The sequence below is a fragment of the Cebus imitator genome, unplaced genomic scaffold, assembly GCF_001604975.1.
Source record: "Cebus imitator isolate Cc_AM_T3 unplaced genomic scaffold, Cebus_imitator-1.0 Scaffold101, whole genome shotgun sequence".
Classification (NCBI taxonomy): domain Eukaryota; kingdom Metazoa; phylum Chordata; class Mammalia; order Primates; family Cebidae; genus Cebus; species Cebus imitator.
Genome location: NW_016107416.1, coordinates 3,904,535 through 3,913,116, shown reverse-complemented (window position 1 = coordinate 3,913,116; position 8,582 = coordinate 3,904,535). Strand labels below are relative to the sequence as shown.

Below are 8,582 nucleotides of genomic sequence, written 5' to 3'. Positions count from 1 at the left end.
TCCCTCCCTCCTTCCCTCCCTCCCTTCCTTCCTCCCTCCCTCCCTCCCTCTCTTCCTCATTCCTCCCTCCCTGCCTCCCTTCCTTCCTTCCTCTTTTTCTTCTTCCTTTCCCTCCAGGACATGAAGGAAGGTTGAGCAGTGTTTGGTGGGGTAAGTCTATGTGGCAAGCAGTACCATCTCCAGGTCACAAAGTTTGAATAAATCTGCTTCAGGGTCTAGGTGGCTGGATAAACAGGTTCTCAGGTAACAGTACCGGATTTGAATACCCAGCCCAATGTCACTGTTCCTAGGATGCTTTCCCCAACTCCCCCAGTTAGAATTCATCTCCCTTTCCTCCAGCCTCCTATCTATAACACATGGGCTTTGCTTTTATTCTGGAAGTTATGTTCCCTTCTGATTCTCGGCACATGTCCATGTGGTGAGCTGAACTGAGGCTTCTAACCTCCATTTCTTCCCCTCTCCTCCCTATCTGATTTGGGCCAAGACACCAAGTCAGGCAGGGAAGAAACATGGTAATTAGTGAACAGAGACTAGAAAGAATCCAAATGTATCAGGTAGATTATATGTGTAGCCCTCAAAAGAAAGATAATTATGGCAAAAATCTTTAATATTACAAACCTATAAATTAAAATATTCAGCTCTAAGACAGAGGGAAATATCTCAATCATGTTGGTATTCCCAGGACTTAAGGCATTGAACAGCACAAAGTAAAAATTATGACTTTAGTGAGGGTTAAGAAGTCAAGTGCAGGGTCTGGCTGCTCACGTTCAAATCATGGTTTAACTATCCTAACAACCACAGTGACATGCTCAAGTTACTTAACTTTTCTAAGCCTCATCTTCCTCTCTATTAAAGGATCTAGAAAGAATTCCATAGAGATGTGAAAACAAAATGAGGCGCTCCATGTAAAGTTATTAGCACACTGCCTGGCACAAGTAAAGGCTCAGTGTTTGCTATTATTATTAAAATATCTGTACAAATGAGCATGTGTCAGCCTTAGCCATGCCTTTTTTCCTTTGTACACCTCAGCCAGCTCTCCCAACCAGTATGAATGGAAATAGCATTACCTTGAGCATCAGTTGCCTTCCTGTTCTCAGATTGTCCCTTGTCTTTGGGAGGTGCCTTTACCTCAATGAGCTTCTTTGGTCCTGAACCACTTCCACTTACAGCCATTGTTTATGGTTTCATCATTTAAGGGTGTATTCATTTTTTTATCTGGATTCACCTGAATAAAAATCCTGCAGCATGGAGAAGGGAATGCATAGAGTGGCCTGCTCTGGATCACACATGCCCTTGGCATAACCCTGGCTGTCAGATTGGCTTAGAAGTCCTGACATATGATGCCACATCTTCCATTATCTCTCACTTCCTGTAGCACTGAGTCTATTCCCACTACTCTGTGGTAATTTAGATAAATATCTGCTGGATACCCTCAGGCTCCTGTAGGCAGTTTTGATGATTTAGAAGGGATGGTACTAAGCCATCTGACTGGGAACAAGGCAGTCCTAAGTCAGCTGATTGGGGGAAAGTTGGTCCTAAACCATATAACCCTCCAGAAATTACCTTTAAATTATGCATGTATTTTCTGACTTCTTGGGAGAGACCCGATGTGGTCTTTCCCATCTAAAGGCAAGAAACAGATAAGAACATAGTGGGGTTTTATTTCTTCTTTTCTTTTCTACATCTGTGATCAAAGCAAGAACAATATCCCTGAAGTTCAGGGCTCATGGGTTCTGGACTTAAGAATCAAATCTTTCTTTGTAATTTTCTTCTTCAGGCAGTTCCAGGGGAAAATCATTTATTCTTGGTACAGGCAAAAAACCCGTTTGGGGTTGACCCGCTTAATTCTCCCTGAGTTAAACTGCAAGTGAATAAAGAGGCTTTTCAAGCAGATCCATGATACACGAAGAAACCACAGCTCATTAAAGAAAAAGCCGTCCATGACAAGATTCCCTCCTGCCATCCTTTTGTAAAAACCCCATTTTAAAGATAAAAAAGTGACTTTTCAGTGAAACTTCACCCCTATTTGGGTGTAACGGGCATGGAACCTTTTGGATAGCAAACATTTTAAAATCCAGTGTCTTGAACACAAATGCAATCTCTTATTTTTCCTTTCTGGTGTAACAGTGCTTCTGAAATCTATTTTACTGGGGTAAAGAAAGTGGGTAGAGAAGAAGATAAAAATCCTGTTTGTTATCACTAGAACACCATAGGAGTTCATTTCTCTCCTTCGAATTTACATACAACTTCCACTTAGCGATACTCCCTTTCTTTCTTCATGGTAGCTTTTATTTAATCCTATCGCCTTGCTGTTAGTATATACAAGGCTATGACCAGAAATTCCCAATCTTTTTTTTAGCTTTAGACGTTAGAGTTATTTAGGGCTGTTTACATGTGTTTCTAGAATATTTACTCTAAAAAAATGACAAGAGAGTTCCCCCTCAGTGAGACCCTGGCCTAAATATACATGCTTTATTTGGATAGCAAGAGGATAACATTAAACATGGAAGCTTTCAATTTATGGCATTCAATTATGATCTACACAGGGCATCCTTCAAAGGCTGCAACTAAAGACCCACCTAGCTTTTCAGCAATATAAGCCCGATTGAGATCTTCTGGCTCATTCATGCTTATGCCTGAAAATTTCTTTTAGATTATATCCTTGGAGCTTGCGTAGATCAGCTTACTTTTCATAAGTGCTAATTTGAGTGCCTGCAAAAAATAAAAGTTTTTAAAACCCCGCAAAAACCCATCAACTCTTCTTTTCTGGGTTCCTTAGTTTCCAAAGTGCATCATACAAAGCATAGCAGCAATCATTTTTCAGGAAGCATTCCCACAAAATGCTTGAAAGGACCAGCTGTGGTTACATCAACATCTCCACCAAGATCTCTTTGCCTTCTTCTACCATGAAGCACTTTTTGTCTGCACTGAGACCAAAAAAAAAAAAATTAAAAAATTAAAAAAGACAGCCTCCTTTTTTTTCTTGATTTCTTGTGGTGTGGAAGAAAATTTCCACACTGTCATTCATAAAAAATGCAACATCATGAGCAACTTGCACTCCTGAGACCCTCTTCTCTGAAGCAGTCGCAGAGTCACAGAACAAGAGAGCCAGCGGGCACTGAGCATCCTCCTCAGTGCTGTGAACCGAATCTTACCGTGAAAGAATTTTGTGAGCCCTCCATGGTCATTGACCTTCCCCCTCCATGCCTGCCTGTTAAGTAGCTTTCCTACCCCAAGAATTTAGCCCCACCTAAAACCAACAGTATATTTTAGAGTTAAGACTAAATGCAGCCAGGTGCAGTGGCTCACGCCACTAATCCCAACAATTGGGGAGGCCGAGGAGGGTGGATCACCTGAGGTTAATAGTTTGAGACCAGCCTGACCAACATGGTGAAACCCTATCTCTATTAGAAATGGGAAAATTAGCCAGGCATGGTGGCAGATGCCTCTAATCCCAGCTATTGGGGAGACTGTGGCAGGAGAATTGCTTGAACCTGGGCAGGGGGTAGGCTGCAGTGAGCCGAGATCATACCACTGCACTCCAGCCTGGTGACAGAGTGAGACTCCATCAAAAGAAAGAGAGAGAAAGAGAATGAGAAATGCACACATATATTCTTCAACAGCTCTCATCTTAAGACTATGCTCTAACCAGAACTTACGGAAAGAGCATGGAATTTGGATTTAGAGAGATGGAGGTTTGAATTTGTGACCTTAATAGCTTCACCTTTCTAAGCCTCAGTGTCTCCATCTGTAAAATGGAGATGATGATATGGTCAGGGTTGTTAATTCCTTCTCTCTTCCTCCCTCTGCTGCCCTCTCATGCATGACTGTGAGGTGACTGCTGTCCTTCCAGTCATTTTGATCCTTCACACAAGAAAAAAGGAAGAGGGTAGGTAGCAAGCAAAGGCAACTGAATCTGTCATTTCTTGTCCAAAAGTGACAGTTTTCCAGAAAGCCTTCCACCCAGGGGATTCACACTTACTACTTTTGGCCTGAGTTGAAGCACATGGTCTCCGGTAGCCCTGAGGAAGCCCAGGAAATCAGGTTTGTTTAGTTGGGATATTGTCCATCTGAGCAAAAGCAGGCTGCTATGCATTTGGGGCGATAAAGGGGAGAATGGATCCTGGAGGCCATGGCAGTGTTTACATCAGTCTACGTCACAGCGGCATTGTGAGGATTACATGAGACATTCATGTAGAGTGCCTAATGCATCCAAAGAGCTTGGTAACAGTCACTTCACAACATGACCTTGATGGGGCCACATCCCTCATGTGGCCATGAGTGTGGATGTTCAGGAATAAAATCAAATCCACACTGATGGATTCCACGGGGGACTATGACGCCTTCTGTCAACACTCTTGACCTGTATTCTGAGGCCCGAGGAGCCTCATGTTCAGGGTGGTTAAGCCTCTCTCCCTGAGGACACTCCCATGAGTGTGGAAACAGTGGGTCTGCCAAGACCCGGGCTGGTTTCAGAGCCCCGCATCATTCTCTGGGCTTGCCTACATCTGAATATCATATGTTGATAAAATATCTTGTCAAGCTCCACAGTGTTCCCTGCCACACGGTCTTATTACACTTCTGCTTCATCATTAAAATTGAAAGAACATAAGCCCACTGGACCTGTTGTTAGCATGTGGAGTGGCTGTCATGGAAGGGACGTCACATTTGATTTCTAGGCCCGGCCCCACATGCTGGCAGGGGCCCGGGGCCTTGTTCACTGTGGCGATTCAACCTCCTCCAATTTCTTATCAAGCAAATGTGTGTGTGTGAGGTGCTGGGTTTTTTCGCTCTCGATGATGAGTTGTAGGATAGAAACCCTGTGACCGAAGAGTGGGGAGGGGGAAGAGACTTGCAAAAAGAGACTAACCCAGGAAAGGCATGACTCTAGAATCTCATACATTGGTAAGAAAAATGCAGCCCTGCTGGTATTCCCATGCTATGCACACTGAGTAGGACATATTCACAGTATCTTATGGCTTACATTTCTGAAATACTCCAAGAGCTGGGAAACAGCAGAAAAATACACATGTATACATATGGTGGGGGGGAGGGCTCCATTTCTGGCATAAATCTTATATCATTGGGACATAAATCAACCTTCTAGGATTAGAACCTATAATTCAAGCATGAAGCTACCAACCCCATACTCCAAATTTGGCTAGATACTACCTGCCCCTAGGAAGACAGAAAAGGCTTGAAGTCTCTTGCATTTAACCACAGTTTTCTGTCCTTCCAAGACCCCCAAGAGAGTCATAATCTAGTTAGTCATTTCAAGTGACAGTGAAACCCTGCCACAGCTGATGGAAATCAAGCCATGTCCTCTGTAGACCCAGCTCGGTGGCATCCTGTGCAGGAGAAAGGGTGGGGTGATGTGACAATTCACAGCTTCGAGAAAACTTCAAGTGGATAATCTTTTACACCCTCCAATGGAGTATCTGGTGGAAGCCAGTTATTCAGGTTCCAGAAACGGCTCTGTGGGTAGCAGCGAAGAAAGCAATCTAGAGGCAGGGAAGGCATCAGAGATGGTTTACACAGCACATTATTAGTCTAGGCTATTCTTGTATCAAGTGACAGAAACTGCATTCAAACTGACCTTAAGCAAGTTTAAATAAATAAATAAATAAATAATATTTTAAAAGGGATTTGTTACCCTTGTAACTGGAAACTACAAAGAAAGTTTCAAGCGCTTTAGGCAGCTGGGGCCATGGGCTCAAATGGATTTGTTTTTCTCTCCATCTCTTGGCTCTGCTAACCCCTACCTAGCCTATTGTCAGCTGAGCTGTCTCAGCAGACAGACACTAGTAACTTGAATTTACGTTTTCTCTGGCTTAGCAGCTGCATGGAGAGAAAGTGTATGTTACCTATGATTTTTCAAAAACGCTGTGTAACAACCACAAAATCTCAATAGTACAGGAAGGATTTATTTCATCAATTCGAAGGTTGACTGTAGGGAGGCTTTGCCTCCTTCTCAGGCAGCCAGAGTAGCTTTGTTCCACGTGTGTTCTTTCTTGGGCCGACGATGAAGGAACAAAGCTCCCCTGAGGAAGCTCTTCTCAAGTCACAAGCAGAGGTATACATCCCAAAGCACAAGCGTATTTCAAGCTCTTGCTCACAGTATGTTTACTAATATCACATTGACCAAAATAAGCCATGCAGCCCAGTCCAGAGTCAAGGGGCAAAGGGATATGTCTTACACTTTAATTGGAAGAACTGCAAAGTTATAGGGCAAAGGGTGTGGCTAGAAGGAATAGTAAAGAGCTGGGACTAACCAATCAACCACAGAAGACATCTCTTTTCTGGAGTCCAGCTGTCAATCTCTGCTAACATGCAAATGGGCCTTGGTTGAGTAACATGCCCATCCTCAAGGATGCAGATGGGGAACTGAACTGCCAGCCTGACTGATCCAGTGCATTCTATGGAAGTGGTGTTAATGGTGGGCAACAGGCATTAGAACCTATAGCTCCTGGGGACCACATGGAGGGCAGGAAGAGCTCTCCAGAGGAACAAGAATAAGGGACATGAAAAAGCAGACACTGTGGGTAAGAGCCATAGCTGCCACTGTTCACAACAAGAAAAACAGTATCTGAACAATCACAAGCAAATGGGTCTTTACTCCTTGAGTCTCCTGGAAATGTCTCTGAGGTGCAGGGGTGGAGGGATAGAGGGAGAACAGAGCAGGCAGGGGAGGTATATGCATATGATTCCCTGTCATGAGTTCTACTAGTACCATTTTCAGGGTGTCCACATTTATGTATTCACATTTACGCCTACAAGCATATACATGTATACATGTATATTAGCATGATCTCACTTTAGCTCAGTTTTTCAGCCTTTCTGAGCCTTAGTTTCTTTATTCACAAAATGGGAATGCAAATACACATTGTGCTAAAATAATCATTCTAAGTGTAGAGTTAATATTTCCTGTGGTTGTCACTATTACTATGGGTGCATAACAAATTAACCCAAAATGTGGTGGCTTCAAACATTGGCAACATTTTGTTTTGTTGTTTTGTTTTGGTTTGGTTTTTTTGCTAATAAATCTGCAATTTGGGCCTGGTAGTTATAGCTCATCTCAGTTCCAGGAAGTGTCAGCTCAAAGGCATCTGAAGGCTCACTCAGAGGAAGACAGCAGAAAGCACACTGCCTTTTACGATCTAGCCCCGAAAATCTGTAACATCACCTCTGTTGCAGTCTATTCATCAAGATGGTCACAAAAGCCCGCATACGTTCAACGGAAGAGACAAAATTGCAAGAGTAGGCAGGATTGGAAATATTGCTGTGGCCATTTTTGGAAAATACAATCTGCCATATTCACTTTCCCCTTTCTGCTCTGATCCGAGTATGAATACAACATGGGATTTGAAGCCATTCAGGTGACAGTTAAAATTACTGTTCTATTATTAACTAACTATGCTACTTTAGCTCAATTTTTCAGCCTTTCTGAGCCTTAGTTTATTTATCCACAAAATGGGAATGCAAATACACATTATGATGTATATTTTTTACAGTTGCAAAAATTAAAAGAAATTATTTTGATAAAGATCCTAACCCCATAGAGCATAGTAATCTTTCCTATCCTCCCCCATATGCCTTTGATGGTATTCTTGAGTTATTTATGATGGTTAGAGTTATGGCCACAATTTCTCCTTGGACACTGAGGCATAGAATGTAACCCCTGCTATGAGTGAGTCCAGAACTGGAATCTGACCATTAGCATATAGATGTCCCAATGCCCTATAGATCTACAGAGCTTTGAAGGGAAGTCTGTAGATTGTCACCTAATTAATAAGTGCTGAAGGGACACATGAAATGCTGGGAACTAAGTTTAGGTTAGTACTAACTTGAATATAAAAGTTAGCTTAAAATTGACAATGGTTCTGTGCTTCCCAAAATAATGTGTAAAATAATGTGAAAATGTAGACACAAGAAAGAAGCAATTAATCTGAATAGTGTCATGATCTAAAAAGTGTTCTTACTTTCTAATCCTTCTGTTTGATATGTGTAAGTTACTATGAAAAACCTGTCTATTGGGCCAAAATCATCTATTTGGGGGCTGTGCTACAGCTCTCTCACAAGGAACCTTTCTTTTGACACTTCTCAAATTATTTTTTTCTCAGAAGATACAGTTTTCTTTCATGAGAGATAAAATCTTATTGCCAATTCCTCCCAATCCACTTTCCGCTTTTAATGAAAAAATATACTTTTCCAGGAATGGGTAAATATAAATGTGCATTCTTCATTGATGCAATTAATTAGGACTCTGGAAAGCCCACAGTCCAAGAATCATCAACTCTTTTCCTGGGCCTCCTTTCTTCCAAACTAAAGCTCCCCAGTGATGGTTTCTACCTGATTCATTTGGGCCTAAAGGACTTCAATGGAAGATGGGGTTTGCCTGGGGTCATCTTAAGAACTCGGTTAAGAACCTGCAAATAGATTTTCCAGGCCACTCTGGGAAACTACACGCACACAAACAAACCTGGTGTCTTCAAGGTCCTTTCGTTTGGGATCTGCCTAGAATAAACTCAAACTCCAAGGGCTAATCAACACTCAAAATGAGGGTAAGAAATGTTGAGAGTAAA

At 42.3% G+C, this 8,582-nt stretch overlaps 1 pseudogene; it reads right to left on the bottom strand.

The window, feature by feature from the left end:
- Positions 1–1,451: 1,451 nt before the first annotated feature.
- Positions 1,452–3,175, bottom strand: LOC119472442 (annotated as a pseudogene).
- Between the last annotated feature and the right edge of the window lie 5,407 nt (positions 3,176–8,582).